The 20,278-nt window shown below is 37.7% G+C and overlaps 1 protein-coding gene across 2 annotated transcripts in view; it reads left to right on the forward strand.

Moving 5' to 3' along the window:
* LOC115226965 (tetraspanin-33-like) overlaps positions 1 to 20,278 on the forward strand; it is a 194,048-nt gene that overhangs the window by 121,455 nt on the left and 52,315 nt on the right. The gene's annotated exons all lie outside the window — the stretch shown is intronic.

Raw genomic sequence — 20,278 nt, forward strand, 5'->3', positions numbered from 1 at the left:
GTGTTTCCATGTGGGATTGTTGTAAATGAATGTCATTCATTTCCAGAGTTGGTAGAATCATTAGCATGCTGGGCAAAATACGTAGTGCCATCTCGTCTGTCTTTATTTCAGCTTCCACCACAGCCTGAAGGTGGCTCTGAAATCAGGTGCATGCATTCCTCATTGTGTCCCTGGAGAGATCTTTTATCATCTCCTTGATCGTGGCAACCAGCGCAGTTTTGCTGTTGCAGGCAGAACAGTTAGTGTCTTTCTGAACCCTACTCCCACATCAATAATCCATAGGATTTCAATCAGGGGAATTAGAAGGTCAGAAATTGGGGCTGGTGAAGTCATAGAAATTCTCCAAAAGCCATTTCTGACTCTTTCTGGAGGTTTGGCAAGGAGCCAAATCCTGTTGCTATGCATATGACCTTCAATAGCGACCCTCTCCAACTAGGGTTTGACCAGCAACTTCATATAGCTATCTAAGGCCCAATTCAAAAATATGGAGATGAATTCAAGTATGCAGATGCAGTCAGAACACTTGCTGTGTCCCTTCCTACTATGACTTCATAATTTCCTTTGCAGCTGTCGATGACACATCTTACAGCTTTAACAATGTTCATAGAGTAGTGAGTAACAGCCAGGATGTTGGCATTTTGATACCCAGCACAAATTATCCTGATATAGTAACTCTTTTCCATTATTGAAAAGTGTGGTGTTTTCATTCTCCCTTTTTCTGTTGTCCTCTTTCATCGTTCACACCACAAAAAGACTTCCAGACCACCTTGCTAGTTAACTGTTCTCTACTATAACTTTAATCTTTATGCATTCAAATGCCATTGACTGTTCACCAATACATCAAGCTGTTCCTGCAAAAAGGAGGCATAACAATTTATCAAATTTAGCCCAAACACCCTGTGTGAGGGTAAATGGAAATTCTGATGGAGAACCTGTTTAGAGCAACTGACCAAATCTGTGGCTTGAGTGAGGTTCAAGTAAGACTGAAGATGGAGGAGCAGAGATGTAGACAGAGCTATAAAAGCAAAGAGTCATAGAAAAACAGAAAGAAAAGGGTAGCAGAGATTATATGAGTTAGCAAGAAGGAAATGTAAATAACAGGTGGTGGTGGTGGTGGTGGTGGTGGTGGTGATATGATGATGATGATAGCCCAAAGAATAATATTCTTTTCTACTCTAGGCACAAGGCCCGAAATTTTGGGGGAGAGGACCAGTTGATTAGATCGACCCTAGTATGCAACTGGTACTTAATTTATTGACCCCGAAAAGAAGAAAGGCAAAGTCGACCTCGGCAGAATTTGAACTCAGAACATAAAGACAGACAAAAAACTGCTAAGTATTTCACCTGGCATGCTAATGTTTCTGCCAGCTCGCCGCCTTTTTCAAAGAATAATATTGATATACAATGTAGACTTGTATTAGTAAGGTCAAAGCGCAGAGTAGAATGCACTGCTTTATATTAACTTTATTGATTTCGAAAAAGCATTTGATAGTGTTGATAGGGAAGGCTTATGGAAAATTATGCAGCACTACGGCATACCAGACAAGTGTATATCTATAATAAGAGCAACTTACCAAGGAATGTCATGCTGAGACTTGCATGGAAATGGAGCTACGGATAAATTCAAAGTAAAAACATGAGTTCGACAGGGCTGTATACTTTCTCCCTTTTTATTTCTACTAGTTATAGATTGGATTATGAAAGAAACTACGATTGAAAGCCAAACAGGCATTGAATGGACGGATGCAAAAGCTCTAGAAGATCTCGACTTTGCAGATGATATAGTGCTACTTTCACAAACATATAGCCAAATGCAGAATAAAACGTCAAAATTAGAAGCAATGGCTGCCAAACTAGGATTGAAAGTCAACTGCAACAAATCAAAAATTATGCGCATTAATGAAGAAAACAGTGAACGTATTAAACTAGAAACCAGTGAACTAGAGGATGTAGCTGAGTTTACGTATTTAGGTAGTAAGATAACGTTTTCAGGTGGCACAGATGAAGATATTAAGACGAGATAAGTAAGGCAAGGACCGCTTTTCACCTGTTAAAAAAAGTATGGAGCACAAGTGTAATTTCAATAAAGAACAAAATAAAAATTTTTAATACTAATGTAAAAGCGATGTTATTGTATGGGGCTGAGACATGGCGAACAACAGTTAAGTCAAATAAGCAAATACAATCATTCATCAACAGATGCTTGCGTAGTATACTTAAAATAAGATGGCCCGAACACATAAGCAATATGGAGCTATGGCAAAGAACAAATCAAGTTTCGATTAGGGAGTAAATATTTAAGAAAAAGTGGAAGTGGATTGGTAGCACAATTAGAAAAGACACAGCAAATGTAGAGAAACGTGCTTTACAGTGGAATCCGGATGGATATAGAAGGAAAGGTAGGACTAAGAACTCATGGCGTAGATCAACACAAAAGGAACTAGAGAAAGGGGGACATTCATGGCAGAGTATAAGTACAGAAGCAAAAAATTATGTGACATGGAACTCAATTATAAGTGGCCTATACTCCACGTTGGAGGGTTAAAGGTAGAAAAAAATTAGGTCAAGTAAACTGCATGATATGTCTTTTCCCCACAAATCATTGATGATGGATGCAAAGAGGAAATATTTTAAAGAAAACAGCAAATGCTGGTTGTGAATACCACTTGATGGTAGCTTACCTCTTCTTTACAAAACTTGCTATGACAAGAGAAACAAACTACAAAGAAAAAAAAATGTGCAACAAATACAAGAAAACAACAACAATGACAAAAATATATAACAATCAACTTAAAAAAATATAGTAAAAAAATAATAAATTAATCTTTATTTGAGTTTAAACTACGTATTTCTATTTCCATTGGTTTTTCTAGAATTAATTTGACAATCACAGAGAGGGAAAAAATCTTTAACTTGAATTCTATTCTATCTCTATTTGAATGATGTAACATCAAATTTCTTTAACGTGTAGCTCTATTTAGAGGACTTCTTTGTCTTTTTCTGTTCGAAACATTACATCTTGTTTCCTCTGGCTTTTGTAATAGTTTCCTTTAAAAAACGACGTTTATGTGGTTTTGGCAAATTGAATTGCTTGCAATATTAAATTACAACACAAGAGTTTGAGATATGGTTGGTGCTATTGATATTGACTCTGATAATGTTACTTGCTGCTGCAGTTGTTGCTATTGTTGCTGATGTCATTGCTTATATCGCCATCATCATCATCATCATCATCATCATCATCACCACAAGCATCACCACCATTATCATCATTGACATTGTTGTCATCGTCATCATCACCATCATCATCATCATCATCATCCTCACCATCCTCCTCCTCCTCCTCCTCCTCATCATCATCATCACCATCGACATCATCCTCACCCTCATCATCATCACCATCATCATTCTCACCATCATCCTCACCATCATCATCATCATCATCATCATCATCATCACCATCCTCACCATCCTCCTCCTCCTCTTCCTACTCCACATCATCCTCATCATCATCATCATCATCATAATCATCATCATCATCATCATCGTCGTCGTCGTCGTCATCATCATCACCACACGCATCACCACCATTATTGTCATCACTGACATTGTTGTCATTGTCATTCCACCCACCATCATCGCCATCATCATCACCATCATTGCTGCCAGCTTTGGCGGTGTCATCATCATCCTCACCACCATCACCATCATCGCCATCATCATCACCATCATTGCTGCCAGCTTTGGCGGTGTCATCATCATCCTCACCACCATCACCATCATCGCCATCATCATCATCATCATCATCATCATCATCATCATCATCATCATCATCATCACCACCATCACCATCATGATTATCATTATTATTATTATTATTGTAATGCTGCTATTGATTTTTAAAGGTGAATTAAAGACAAAATAATAATAAAAAAAAACAATTTGAAATGCCTTGCAGCTATTATTTTCAGAGTAAACATCTATTTCATCTTAGTTTTGCAATCAATACTTGGATTGCACCGCATCCATGAATCTTTAAATAATTTACAAATTGGTGGTGATTGCAAAAAGACTTGAGGCAAGTTCCTCGCAGGTTGGGTCTTCAACTGATCGAATTCTGCTTCCCCTTTACATCGATAATTATTTCCTACGTTGGGACAAGGCCAGATATGAGGAGGAGGAGGAGAAGGATGAGGAGGTATCATAATTTGGATTGGAATTCAGCGCATGCTTGATAGCATAAACTGGAAGGTTGATGTGAGAGGGAGAGAGAGAGGGGGGGGGAGAAACAGAGAGAGAGAGAGGGAGAGGGAGAGAGAGAGAAAGTTGATTTGGACAGGATTATAAATTCAGGAAATAGAAAAGCGAAACTAAATATGGCAGGACATTTTATTTCAGGACTTTACTCACTTAATCACCACCACCACCATCACCACCACCACCATCACCACCACCACCATCACCACCACCACCATCACCACCACCATCACCACCACTACCTTCTTGCTACCATCACCTTCTTGCCACAACCATTATAAACTGTTACTACCACTGCCATTGTCACACACTCCTCTATCTGCTCTTGCCTTTCTTTTTGTTGTTGTGTTATTATTATTAGTATTATTATTAGTATTATTATTATTATTATTACTATTATTATTATTATTATTCCTCCTCCTCTTTCTTCTCTTCTTCCTTGTCTTCCTCCTCTTTCTTCTCTTTCTTTTCGTCCTCCTTCATCTCCTCTTCATTCTCTTTTTCCTCCTACTCCTCTATCTTCTCTTCCTTCCCCTTCTCCTCCTTATCTTCTCCTCCTCCTTCTCCAGCTCCTCTTACTCTTCCTCTTTCACTCCTCCTCCTTCTCCAGCTCCTCTTAGTCTTCTTCTTTCACTCCTCCTCCTTATCTTCCTCCTCCTCTTCCTTCTCTTCTTCCTCCTCATCTACCACCTCTTCTTCTATCACCTCTTCCTCTGCTACTTCTTCCTCTACCACCTCCTCATCGTTTACCACCTCCCTCTTCTTCTACCACTCCTCCTCTACCACCTCCTCTTCTGCATCCCTTTCTCTTCTTCCTCCTTCCTCCTTCCCCTCTCTCCTCCAGCTCAATATTTTTGAAAAGCATAAACATAATTTCTAATTCATGCACATGGCCAGTAATTTTAAGGAAAGGGGTCTACTTGATTTCATCAACCCTAGTACTTGACTGGTATTTTATTTTATTGGCCCCAGCAACTTTATTTTATTGGCCTTGGTAGAATTTGGATCCAAAATATAAAATACTTTAGCTAAATACCCCAAAACATTCTGTTTGCTATGCTAACAATTTTGTCAGCCCATGTTCTCAGCATAAACACAATGGCATCTAGAAATCTAGGAAGGTCCTGTGTTCATGTAAAGAAAACCAATAACATAGAGTGATTTATATATATTATAAACTACTCCTTTTTTACTGATTTTTAAAATATTTTATTTATAGAAAATAGAGGAAATCTTGAATGCAGAATATCTCTGAAAACAACTTAAAAAATTTTTTTTCCCATCTTTTAAGGGTATTTATCTTATCTTCTAAGCTGTTTTCACAGCTATTCTGCATTTACCTTCTGTAAAATACCAACTCTCTCAGCACTTCAAAGTTTCTTTATAAATATGTTTCCACATTTTATTCATTTTTTTTTTCTAAAAACAATGTTATTGATTTTTTAAAAGATAAAGATTATTTTTTGCTCTAAATAAGCAATGATATTAAATCTAAAACATTAACCTTTTTGTTGTGATATTTCAGTTGAAATATACTGCCTTTGTTTCAGTTTATTTCGAAAATAATAAAAAAATTTACTTAAATAATTTAGTCCTTATTGAGCTGCTGTTTTAGAACATAAATTAGCACCAAATTTTGGTAGAAGGTTTTAGTTTAGATTATTTTAAATTAGGAAGAACCAACTTCAGCAGTACATCATCATCATCATCATCATCATCGCCATCATTGTTTAACGTCTGCTTTCCATGTTGGCATGGGTTGGACGGTTTGACTGAGGACTGGCAAGCCAGATGGCTGCATCAGGCTCCAATCTGATCTGGCAGAGTTTCTACAGCTGGATGCTCTTCCTAACGCCAACCACTGTGAGAGTGTAGTGGGTGCTTTTACGTGCCACCAGCATGAGGGCCAGTCAGGTGGTACTGGCAACAGCCATGCTGAAATGGTGTTTTTACGTGCCACCTGCACAGGAGCCAGTCCATCGGCACTGACAACGACCTCGCTCGAATGTTGTTTTTCACGTGCCACTGGCACAAGTGCCAGTAAGGCACAGCTGGTAACGATCACGCATGAATGGTGCTTTTTACGTGCCACCAGCACAGGAGCCAGTCAGCAGCCCTGGCAACGATCATGCTCAGATGGTGCTCTTAGTGGTGATGATGATGAGGAGGAGGAGGAGGAAGGTGATTGCGATGTATTGAGATGTATTTCCACTGAAATGGTTTTGACTTGTAAAAGTGTTCGGAAATTTACTGAAGGGTAATGAACTGTACCAATGGTTTATAAAGTTCAGTGAAATATGCAATTGACTGTTAAGTACAATCATGATGGTCACCAGCAGAACACCCTGAAATTGCTTACAAAAGTGATGAACAATTTACTATAATTGTAGATGTAGTAGTTGACGTTTATCTCACCATCAGTCTTGATTGAGCCAACCCATGATGAAAGATATTCCAGCCATGGTCTTCTGGCCTTCCTCACATTTTCAGTAATTTTGTGCTTTCAATCAGTGCTACTCAAAGTGGTGGTCCACGGACTCTCTTTACTCTTTTATTCTTTTACTTGTTTCAGTCATTTGACTGCGGCCATGCTGGAGCACCGCCTTTAGTCGAGCAAATCGACCCCGGGACTTATTCTTTGTAAGCCCAGTACTTATTCTATCGGTCTCTTTTGCCGAACTGCTAAGTGACGGGAACATAAACACACCAGCATCGGTTGTCAAGCAATGCTAGGGGGACAAACACAGACACACAAACATATACACACACACTTATATATATATACATATATACGACAGGCTTCTTTCAGTTTCCATCTACCAAATCCACTCACAAGGCATTGGTCGGCCCGGGGCTATAGTAGAAGACACTTGCCCAAGATGCCACGCAGTGGGACTGAACCCGGAACCATGTGGTTGGTTAGCAAGCTACTTACCACACAGCCACTCCTGCGCCTATTGCCACTCCCGACTGTTGCTGGCCCTTGAGCCATCAGCTGCCGGTATGCAGTGAGTTTCTAGAAAAGAAAGGAACATTATAAAATGCTTATTAAAATGTTTATGTAATATTGTATTATTTGTTTACAAAATGAATATAAGATTAAAAAAAAAATTGTTAACTTATATTATATTCATTATATATATTGTTTCTGGTATAAATTAATATTACTAAGAAATATTACAGGTCCCTGGCACATTAAAAAAAAAACTGCTGGTATGTCACATCAGATAGTTTGATAAGCACCGCCTTAGATTATATTATCCAGTCTATCCTGGGTGATTTTATAGAGGTTAGGTCACTATTTCTAGCTGGTCAGAAGACCCTGTAGTGACTCTGTCATTGACTCAAAACTTCTTTAACTGATAAACTAGTACCTTACTTAATTGGCCTGATTAAACTCCACAAGTGTTCTAATTAACCCTTCCATGATATGTTTCTAATGAAATATATTGCCTACGAGTTTCATTTAATGTTTTTAAATACTCAACAATGTGGAGGGCTTCATCAAATAATTAACTTTCCCATTATTAAGCTAGTCTTTGAAATACAACTCAATAACAGGTTTTCACAGGAAATTATGATGGGAGGTTTTAATCCTTTTGTTTTCATTTTTCTGTTGAAATACACTGCTTTTATTTAAAGTAAGTTTTAAAACAATGAAGAATTTAATAAAATAACCTGGTTATCATTAATCTGGTGTTTAAAAATAAATTAATGTAAAATTTTAATGGAAGGTTTTAATTTAAATCACTTAAAGACAAGAAATATGTATCATAGGCTTAAGGGTGATGCTAGATGCATTGGAATCAAAAGGTTAATTCTAAATATGCACATTTTAAAGCAGATTTTTTATCTTTTTTTTATATCACAGAAGCAAGTTGATCTTTGACAAACGATATACCAAAGGATTAATAGTATAATAATTTCATTGGAAGTTTTTCGGTGACTAATTGTCATTAGGTGCACACCAATTATGGCATGTGACAAGTGAGTTTTGTTTGATTGAAAATAAAAGTCAGAGGTTCAAAAATAAATACCATTATAATTCTGACTAAAAATGACACCAACAGTCATTCTGACATTTGCTTTCATGACACAGCAGGGAGCCAGCTTATCATCATCATCATTCAGTGTTTTAAATCCTGGTTTTGTCCCCATTAATGGCAGAGTGGCTGGATCTGCCTCAATGCCATAGCAACCAAGGTAGGCAGGTGCAGCCCACCCCAACCTTTGGGCTGGCTGGTGCCCATTCTCCTTTGCTATCATGAGGCTTTTTTGGAGCTGGATTTTCTATAGGGAGCATGCCCTTGCTTACTCCCAACCTCAGTTTCTAGACATGAGTGGTCCTGAGACCAAGGCCTCTACCACGATTTTTAAGAACTGTGGTGGAAAACTAGCTCAGGAAGGCAGGGATGCTACTCTCTGAGACCCCTTTTGGAGCCCCCCTACCTATAATTCATTCAAACTATCATTCATTCCTGCTGAGAGGACTGTTTGGGCACGATCAAAGCTAGAGATTGTGGCTTAATTTAATTCATTATGGAAAGCTCACCCCGTCATGACACCAGTAGGGTTGACAGATTAATAGTTCTCTTTTGAGATTTGGTGAGTGGCTGTTCTTAGTTGGTGAAGTGATTTGTTTGAGAATAACATTATATTAAGAAAAACTTTGAGCAAACATTTTACTGTCAAAGTTAATTAAGGAAGATTTTCTCTACAACAAGAGACCTGTTCTTGTCTTTCTCTCATAATTTAACTTTTCATCACCTGGCATAAGACCACTTCAATACTACAATCCTGCTCGAAGGGTCCTGTCTTGCTTGATGATCTACTTGTGCTGGGCATGTATAAAGCACCCAGTGCAAAACAGACATTGGACCCTAGTGCAATCCTCTGATTCATTGGCTCCTGTTCAAGCACACAACTCATGATGCATGGAAAACGGACGTAAAGTGGTAAAGATGATGATGACAATGATGGCAATGATGATGATGATAATGATGATAATGATGATATCGATGATGATGGTGATGATGACAACGACCATGACGATGGTAATGATGACAACAACAGAAATGATGAGGATGATGATGATGATGGTGGTGGTGATGATGGTGATGATAATGATGATGATGATGGTGACGACGATTACAATGATGATGATGATGAATATCACAACTCCTCCTTTACATTTCATTATGCTTCGCATGCCTGTGTAAGAGATCATTAAAATAAGAATGAGATGAATTCTCCATAGATTGGACAGTGTCTGGTGTATAGATGTTGTGAAAGTAATTGGTAATGTGTACATTAAGCGCCACTTGCTTGATCACAGCTGATACAGTAACAACAACAACAACATCCTGATTGCTTTGTACCGTATTCTTGTAGCATCAGGTGTTACCAACAATAAATGTAAAGCGGATCGAAATGTTTGAAATACTAATCTTGTTTTCCTTTTTGTATAACTGATGCCAAGAGGAGGTGCATTTCACAGCTTTAGGTGTCGGAGACACGTGTGTTGAGCTGAATTTATTTAGTGGAGGGGAAAGAAAAAAAATGCTTTATAAGCGAAGTTGTCATCTGGATATTTGTGCTGAGCACAACTAGAATGTCACTGTGAACAACCCCCCACCCTGCTGATAGCATCATCAACACCACCGCCGCCGCCACCACCATCTCCTCCATCTCCCCCCACCACTGCCACTGCTGCTGCTACCTCACCCCCCACCATCTCCACTGCCACTGCTGCTGCTACCTCACCCCCCACCATCTCCACTGCCACTGCTGCGAATAACAATTTCATCATTGGCATCGTTGTTGTCATTGTTGTTGCTGTCGCTATCATCATCATCATCATCATCATCGTCGTCGTCGTCATCATCATCATCATCATCATCATCATCATTGTCAACATATTGACTCCATCATGTTGACACTCCCAACAGTTTGTTTTATATATATACCCAAGCTGCAGTTATTATCAGATGTTGTCATTAATATCACAGGGTTTGATATATGCAAATCAATATTTATTCTAATTAGAAGTTCTCTGGTATTTCATGTGTTGATATTCAATCATCTGATTTTCCAGTCGCCGGTTATTTCATAGCTTGTTATTAACTAGTCTAAGTCATCAATTAGTCACAGACATTGCTGATAGGAAGAGGCCTGGAGCTAAGAAAGAAAGAATATTTGATGGCAATCCAAATATCACCAAACATGTGATATTCTTCCCCAGAGATAGTTTCTTTTTCCTTGGCTTCTTGTTTATTATCATGACCCTTTTAGTTATTGATAAATGGATGCTTCTGAAAGATACAGTCTTTCAACATGATATGACACCAGGGAGTTCGATGTTTTATGGTATTAGGTTGGAAACAACGATATGTTTTCGAAAAGGTTGTTAGATTGTTTTGAGTGAAAAGCAGCTATTTATATATTTGTATATAAAAGATCTTCCTATTCCCTCTGCTTGTTTCCTCAATGTATACTGTCACTTGTAAAAGGTTAATGTAAGCAAAAGGTAAAGAAAAAAAAAAAATAAATAAATAAATAAAACCCACTCCCTGTTTAGCATTATTTTTAAGAACACGCAGATACAGTTAAGTTGATAAGCAAAATTGTCTGAAATTACAGAGTATATACATCATGTCTCTTCATTTTCATACATCTTTCATTTTATGTATTTTTTAATAGCCATTTAAAGAGTATCGACTTTCTAATTAAAGAAGCATAAAAGGTTTTTAGTCCATTATTAAATTTAATTATTATTTTAAAAACATTTACATTTTAGTTATTGGAATTTTCCTTATTTATTTATATATTTATTTGTTTTCATATTCAAAATATTTTTTTCACCCAAATGTGGTGTAAGAGGCTAGTATTACCTGGCAGTAGGCACTACAATATGAATCTTGTTAACTCAGTGTCCTGAGTTCAAATTTCTACTGAGGCCAAATTTTCTTTCATTGCTGGGGAGAATAAATAGTACAGTGATGCAGTGTGGCTGTGCAGGTAAGATGCACCTTGGACAAGTGTCTTCTACTATAGCCCCTGACTGACCAAAGCCTTGTGAATGGATTCGGTGCATGGAAACTTACAGAAGCTACATAAAGAAGCTGTTCACTTGATGTGGATGAAGCTTGAGGAAGTGGGGGGGGGGGTGCTCAGGAAAACAAGGAATGAATCAGTGAAGGCTGATCTTAGGGTTTCAAGCAGCATGGAAATGAGAAAGTACTTTGATGACAGGCAATGCATTGCTCAAGAAGACCCACTCATCATAATAAAACTGAGATTCTGGAAGCATAATGTGTATACACAATACTAGTCCCCCCAACTAATTTGTCTCTGAAAAGCTCTCCCAACCCTCCAATTCTCTTTAACGCTCAACCCTCCATCAATCTCCAAACTACTGTCCTTTCTGTAATTAAATGAAAGCAGAACTACATATTTCATCATCCTCTTCAACATTACTAATTATCTCTCCCTTACTCCAGAACCACTTTCTTTTGACACCCATCCCTCATTCTTAACATCATTCCTCTTCATTCATATTTTCTATTGATCGCGCTTTCTGTGCTACCAGTTACCTCTCCCTCTTCTCTGAACCACTTCTTATTAATTTACCACTATGTACCTTTGACTATCTCAATCCCTTTCACAACATGCTTCTCACTCACCTCACACACTCTTTCAAGCTTCACGGTTATATCATCTCTTAATCTCTTATCCTTCCCCTTTTGATTGCATTATTATTATTCTGATATTCTTCACATCTTCTGTACTGGCAGTCACTGCCTCCTCTCCCTTACCTTCCCTTCAACTCGTATTAACTTTCAATTACCCCTTCACTCTTGTTTGCCCTATGCTGTATTTACCCATACCCCTATTTCTAATAATCTTTCACTCCCTCCATGCTTGCAACCTCTACCACTCATCCTTTCTCATCTTCTGTCCTAACACCCTCTTCTATTCACCTTCTTATACCTTGAGGGCATACTTAAGCTTCTCATGACCACCATTTTTATCTTTTCCAGTTTGATTTCGTTGCATGTCACCCATCCTTATAAAATGTGAGATAACCTTTAGATACATAGCTACCACAATAGCGAGACACTTCTTCATATCCTTTCCATCATACTTTAATCTTGCAACATCTAGCATAAAGCTACCTCCCTCTCTACGATACTCCTATTCAGTTGAGAAAAATCATTTGCCTTGCATGTTACTTGGCAACCTCACTAGTGCTGGTGCCATGCAAAAAGCACCCAGTACATTCTGTAAAGTGGTTGGCATTTAGAAGGGCATCCAGTCATAGAAAACATAACAAGCAGACACTGGAGTATGATGCAGTCTTCCAGCTCATCAGATTCCATCAATCTGTCCAACCCTTGCAAGCATGTGACATGGACATTAAATGATAATGATGAGGGTCATACATGTGTGTGTGTGTGTGTGTGTGTGTGTGTGAGTGTGTGTGTGTGTGTGTACATCTATCCGTGCGAAATTTCAAAATCAGTCCATGAAGTAAAAATTCCTTGTAGTATTTGACAATGTGCTTTGATACCTAAGTTGACTCTACTTCCACCTCCGTACCAAGGTCAATAAAACAAACACTAAACAAAGTACGATGGTTGATATAAGTCAGCAGTTCTCAAACAGACAAACACCAGCAACACCACTCCCACTACCCTGACAAAAAAATATGATATTGGCAAAATTTCTTGGCACCTCTCCTGGCACTTTTCCTAATGAGAAAACAAAGTAGAGTTTACATCTATAATTCTTCTTTGCTTCCTATGGTGTTGGACTGGCTTAAAACATTGGAATTCATTTTATTGTTTTTAAACATGACAATTCGTCTGCCCCTCTCCCCTTTCAGTTCTCTCAGCCCCACCACCTATGATAAACTTTGATATGAGCAAGAAAATGTCCTTGAAACCAGTATGGTTGTAGGTCAATTACTAAACCCTGTGAAAGAATATGTGGTTATTTGTATCATCATCACTGTTTAACATCTGCTTTCCATGCTAGCATGGGTTGGACGATTTGACTGAGGTCTGGTGAACCAGCTGGCTGCACCAGACTCCAATTTGATCTGGCAGAGCTTCTACAGCTGGATGCCCTTCCTAATGCCAACCACTCCGAGAGTGTAGTATATAAGTGCATATAAGTGTATTTTCTACTGTTGTAGTCACCAAATGAATTGTGATGTTATGTATTGATGAGTATAACTGTATTTTTGATTGTATTTTCCTTATTTGTGAATTGTGTAATAATATTACAGTGAAGATACATGTGTGCTGAAAAATTATAATCTGTAGTTCACTCAGCATATGATAAGAGAATTGTCAGTTTTATAAATAAAAAAAAAACATTAAAAAAAACCTAAATAAAAAGAATTGATTTTTGTGTTATTTTGCATCAAAATTGTTGATGCAAAAATATTATCTGGTGTCAGTAGCTTTTAAGAAATACCTGAGCAGATTCCCAAGCAGTTTAGTTAATCAAACAAACATGATACAAGTAGAGACACTTAATGCTGTGGTGGTTGAATAAGTTGGATTAGGGAAATGACATTAACGATACTATGTAAATCGTCGTTGTTGTTGTTGTCATTGTCTTCATTGTCATCGTCGTCATCGTTGTTGTCGTCATCATCATCATCATCATCATTATCATCATTTAACATCTGTCTTCTGTGCTGGCGTGAGTTGTATAATTCTACAGGATCTAATATGCTAGATGACAGTATCAAGCGCCAGTCTTTACTTTGATATGGTTTCTGCTGCTGGATAATCCCCCTAATGCTAATCCCTTTACGGAATGTACTGGGTGTGATTTTTTTTGTGGTGCCTATACCAATGAGGTTGCCAAGTAACTCATAAAATAGAAAAAGCCCCCTTGACTGAGTGGGAGTGTAGTTGAGTGGGAGGTTGCTTTATATCACCTTTCAGATATTAAAGTTCTACAGGGAAACAGGACACTTGTGTCTGACTGTAGAAGAGATACATGGCAACTCTGCATATAAAATATATACACACAAACATAAACATATCTTCTGCTGTGTAAAAGTTTTTCACACACATGCACTCACACAGTCATACACATATAAGCATAGACACACACTTACAAAGTCACAGAAAACGTGTATACTCATACACATGTATACAGATACACACATCTATACTTACATCATCATCATCATTTAACGTCCGTTTTCCATGCTGTCATGGGTTGGACGGTTTGACAGGAGCTGACTAGCTCCCTGACAGGCTCCCTGTCTGTTTTAGTATGATTTCTACGCCTTGATGCCCTTTCTATCATCAACCACTTTACAGAATGTACTGGGTGCTTTTACTCAGTTCTGGTATTGGTGCTTTTTACGTGGCACCAGCATTTATGAGCCCATGAGATTAGGGATGCTCTGTTGAAGAGGATTGCAAGGGATGAGCCTGTATGAAGGGCAATCATGCTTTTATTTAGCTTGATATGTCTTTCCAATCCCAACAAACTGCCAGGAGTTTCAGTCCCTTGTCGTCCCCTCTGCGATTTCCAATCTTTGTAGATCCTTTCTCACCACTCCACCCCATGTCTTCACACTATGTATGATTTTTAAATATAGGAGGGTTTTTTTAAAGATCTACAAGGTTTGTCTTTGTGAAGTATTTGGGAAGGTGTGAAGTCTGCTAATAAGAGCCTTTGAATAATACAGATATGAGTGGTTGGCGTTGGGAAGGGCATCCAGCTGTAGAAACTCTGCCAGATCAGACTGGAGCCTGGTGCAGCCCCTGGCTTCCCAGACCCCGGTCGAACCGTCCAACCCGTGCTAGCTCGGAAAACGGACGTTAAACGATGATGATGATGATGATGATGATGATGGTTCATTTGAATTTAACTGAATCATCAGCTTTCTAGATGACCATCCATCATGACATCTTTATATTGTGAAGACATAATGTCTCATCCATGATTTTACTTATAACATTTGGTCTCTGATTTAACTCCTTGAATACTAAACCACCTAAAAACCTATGTTGAAGTCATCATCATCATCATTATCGTTTTTACATCCGATTTTTTACATCCGAGTCTTATTGACTTTCAAATGAAAAAAATAAGGGCAAAGGGGATTACACTAGGATCTGGGTTTTGGACCAAATGGGATTAAATTTATTGTGATAAAGTATTTAAATTAATTGTTCCACTGTCTCAATCATCTTCCCGTCTCAAAATACATAGATCTATTAAGTAGAATGTATTTGCTGGCAAACACATGCATATCCATACACACACACACACACACACACGCACACACACACAAGCACATGCACACATTAAGTATGCAGAACAGCAAACAGACAAAAATAAACTCCACGTACATACGGTCTGTCTACTTTCAAAAGACCTCTCTCTCTCTCTTTTCCTGTTTCTCTTTCTCTTTGTCTTTGTCTCTCTTTGTCATGGTCATAGGATTAAAAAATAATTTGCTTTGAAATCAAAGATTTCTGCATTCTGTCCACTCTGCTGCATCATAGGCAAATTTCTTTTACAGTGTAGAAGATTGACTGCTAAGTCCTCCATTACAAACAGAGGAGAATCTTTAACAGTACACCTGACCTCATTGATGTTTCAAGCACTTAAGTACTGTACATTTCCCTCTGACTGGCTGAAATTGCACTGGGCGGGCTGCTCTGCTCTGTACCTTCTGCTATCCAACACAAACTAACCAATACTGTCCCGTAAATCTCACCTCTCCCTTCCCTTCTACCTCACCCCCAACTACATCCCAACCTTTAACCAGTATTTACTTAATAATCTAGATAACTACATAACAAAACAATTTATGCTATTTTTATTAGCAATTTATCATATGATTATATATATTATTCTAAAAGATTTGTTTCAAACAAATCTCATTAAAACAACAAAGATAATTATACATGCTAACTTTTATAATACAAATCAAGTAAATCATCATTATATTTATTAAAGCAATTATATTATTAATGAGTATAAAACAAACAGCAAGTATTTCCAAAATCAAAAATCAAATCAGACAAATGGAAATTGTAGTTGTGGTTGATGCCAGTGCTGCCCTTACCGGCTCCTGTGCTGGTGGTACACAATAAGCACCATTCATACATGGGTCATTGCCAGTGCCACCTGACTGGCTTCCCATGACAGTGGAAAGTGAATAGCACCATCCAAGCATGGTCGATGTCAGCCCCACACCTCTTCTGTTAGTCCAAACCACACCCAAACTCTCCATCTACTTTGCATGTACAATAGCTTCCTATGCAACTCCCTTCAAACTTTCATTTGCATCCAGCAAAATCTGGAGGCCTTGTTTCAGTAATAGTTGCATCTCCAGTTGCATATCAGTAATGGTTTCATCTTTCATCATCATAACCAAGTGCACTTTGTCCATTTTGAATTGACCTCAAGTCAACTGAAGTTTGCAAATGAAACTAGCTAAATGGAAACTGCAAGAAGCCTGTTTGGTGGATTGTACTGGTTTTTGATAATATACTTTATCCACTTAGTTTAACACCACCAACTGACCCTAAGGTGTTTATAGGGAGGCCCATTGTGTTACAAATACTTAAGATTGTCCCCTATCTGAGTGTAATTCAATAATCTGAAATACTACTTCCAACTACAGTAATCAGTGATTTATGTGTTTCTTAACTCCATCCATGCCTCAGTCTTGGAGGTTTTGTAAATGCCATGGATGAGAACCTTTCTCTTCTGCACTTTCTCCCTTCCTTTCTTTGTCTTTCACTTGTTAGCTTTCATTTCTTATCTTTGTCATTATGTCTCTTGTTATCCCTTGTTATCTCTCTCTCTCCCTCTCTGATAAACATACACACATACATACAAATTCATATACACATAAAAGCATACTGACACATATACACACATATTCAAGCCCAAGAGCAAAGCAGACATAAAACTAATACACGAGTGTGTGCACAGTACACATACATAACAGATATACATGCATGCATGCCTGCATACACGTATACACATGCATACACACATTCACACAAACACTGTTGGGTCTTCCAACTATGTCCATTAGATGGATTTTATTTATGCCATAATGTTGTATATAAATTCTGAGTAATACTTCCATGTTCCCACCGGGCTGGATTCACTATTGGCAGCACTGATGATTTCAAGCACTTCTCTTGAACTCACCCTGAATTCATTCTCAAATGGAACCTCTAAACTCTCTACCTCCCAAGCTACATATATACACCACCTCAAGTCCCAGAATATTCTGGTTTGTAAAGCACTAACCACTATGTTTGTAAGTTAAGCTGCAGAGAATCACTCACCATTCTTTGCTATTATAATATCTTGTTACTCAATAGGCTTGATGTAATCTTCTTGTGTAAACACAAATTTTACTCCACATTTGCCCATTATGTAATGTCTTTATGATTTCCTCTAAGCTCTTTACTTAGCTAGGCTAGCAGCATTTTCTTTCTCACTTCTCCTTGGACCATTTGCTCCCTATCTCAACATACTTTCCTTCTCACCCCTTTCCTTCATTGCTTATCTCTTCCAGTCTTTCTGTTTGGTTAGTTGCCATCCCTAAGTGATTTTTTTGTCACTTAGTTAGATTCCCTTGACCATCAGTAACATTTCTTTTCACCAAATTGACTTCAACTTTACCCTCTCTCCTCTTCTCCCTGTTTCTTTTATTCTTCCTCCATTCATTCCACCCCTTTTCTACCTCTATTCTTCCTTCTAAGTTGTAGATATCTGTCTCCTTCTTCGTACTCTTTTGTTCTCGGCCTACTTCCTCTCTCTGTTTTCAAACATTTAGATCTCTGGCACTACCATATGAACCGTATTTGCCAATCTTTTCTGAATGAGAGAAGATGAATTTATTGTAATATTTCCATGACTTTTACTAGTAGCATACCCAATACTTTTTGCATATTCCATCTGCAAATTATGACTATTACAATTATTATGTAACTCATAGATTCCTGAAACATCTATTGAGTTATGACATTATACATTTCCTTTATAGTATTCTGTATTTTTTTGTGCTCTATGTAAATATATGTCTATATATTTATATATATATATATATATATAATATATATATATATATATATATATATATATATTTTGCTTTCAGAATAGATGTAGATATATGTGTCCATGTGTATGTGTGATTGTGTGTGTGTGTGTGTATACACACATACATATATGTATATGTTTATGTGTGACATGCTTGACTGTGTTTATCTGCATTACTACCTCCAAACACATGCATACATACACACATAGTACAAACGTATGTATAAAATTTGTCAAAACACAAACCCTCACCACTCATTGCCTTTACAGATGCAACATGCTAGCACACACATACACACACACAATACTTGTATAAACACATATGCGCACACACCCAAAAAAATAATCTTAATAAGGATTGCTTTGCACACAAACTCATACACATATAAATGCACACATGCATATAAGCACATACCCACATGCATCCAAACATGTATACAAACATAAAAAAAGGTAAATCTATACGCATATTCATAAACACATACCCACATACATACCAACTTGAAGAGTTAAAAACTGCATACATACACACATGAATACACATACACACACATACATTTAAATATTAAAGAAGTAAAAGTTCTCATTACCATTCAATCTCTATCATCAAACCACATTAATCTGGTTTCTCCCATCAATAAATTAAAGTTAACCAAAATCTGAAGAAATCTTCCACATGGAAAGTGTTTCAAAAGAGTGAAGAAGATTGCAATTGGTTTCTATTCAGGTTAAAATACACACATGCAAATGTGCATGCACATTCATGCACACACATGCATGCACATACACATATACACACATGCACACACTCATATGCAAATGCACACACATACATATACATGCACACACACATACACACACATATGCATGCACATATACATATGCACACATGCACACACACATATATACACATGCATCCACACACACATGCACACACATACATGTACGTGCACACACATACATGTACGTGCACACACACATACACACACATGCATATTCATGAACTCATATACGTGTACCTCTACATGTGTGCACATGCACACACATATATAAACATGCAAGCACACACATTTACATGCATGCATGCACACACATGCACTCACACATGTGCACCCCACACATTCACATACACGTGCACATGTGTGCATCCCCCACATGCACACATATATACACACATACATGCTCATACATGCACTCATACACGTGCACTCCACACATGCACACATGTGTATGCATGTGCACACATGCACATGAATGCACACACGTGTGCACACACACAGACACTCACATGCACTCATACATATGTACCCCAATCATGCACACACATGCATTCATACATGTGCATCTCCCATGCATGCACACACACACTTACTATACAGGTGAAATAGGAAGAATTTAACTAATTTTTTTCTAAACCAGTTAGTAATTATTTTTGTCTCCCTCTTTTCTCTTTCACTTCTTTTTATTTTATTTTGAATGACTTTTTGCTGCTGCTGCTGCTGCTGTTGTTGTTGTTGTTGTTGTTGTTGTTGCTTTATTAAAAGCCCTTCATTGATAATTAGAAAGGATCTTTTTCTGTTTTTATATGTTTCCTTCCTTCCTCTTGGCTTTTCTTTCTTCTTTCTCTTCCTCTTTGACTTTATACTTTTCTCTCTTTTTACTTTATTCTTTTGTCTCTTTCTGTCTTTCTTTCTTTCTATCATTCATTCATTCTTTCTTTGGTTGCCATTCCTTTCATTTCCCTTGGCTCTAATAGAATGACCCAATACCTGTAATACATACTGTGTACTCAATACAAGCAATGTATGCATAAACATGTTGAGAGAGAGACAGACCTTTAATAGCTTAACAGAGATATACAACTTCAGACGTGGTCAGGTGTCCAGCAACTGCTCAGATGACTCACCAAATTATTTCA

The sequence above is a fragment of the Octopus sinensis genome, linkage group LG2, assembly GCF_006345805.1.
Source record: "Octopus sinensis linkage group LG2, ASM634580v1, whole genome shotgun sequence".
Classification (NCBI taxonomy): Eukaryota; Metazoa; Mollusca; class Cephalopoda; order Octopoda; family Octopodidae; genus Octopus; species Octopus sinensis.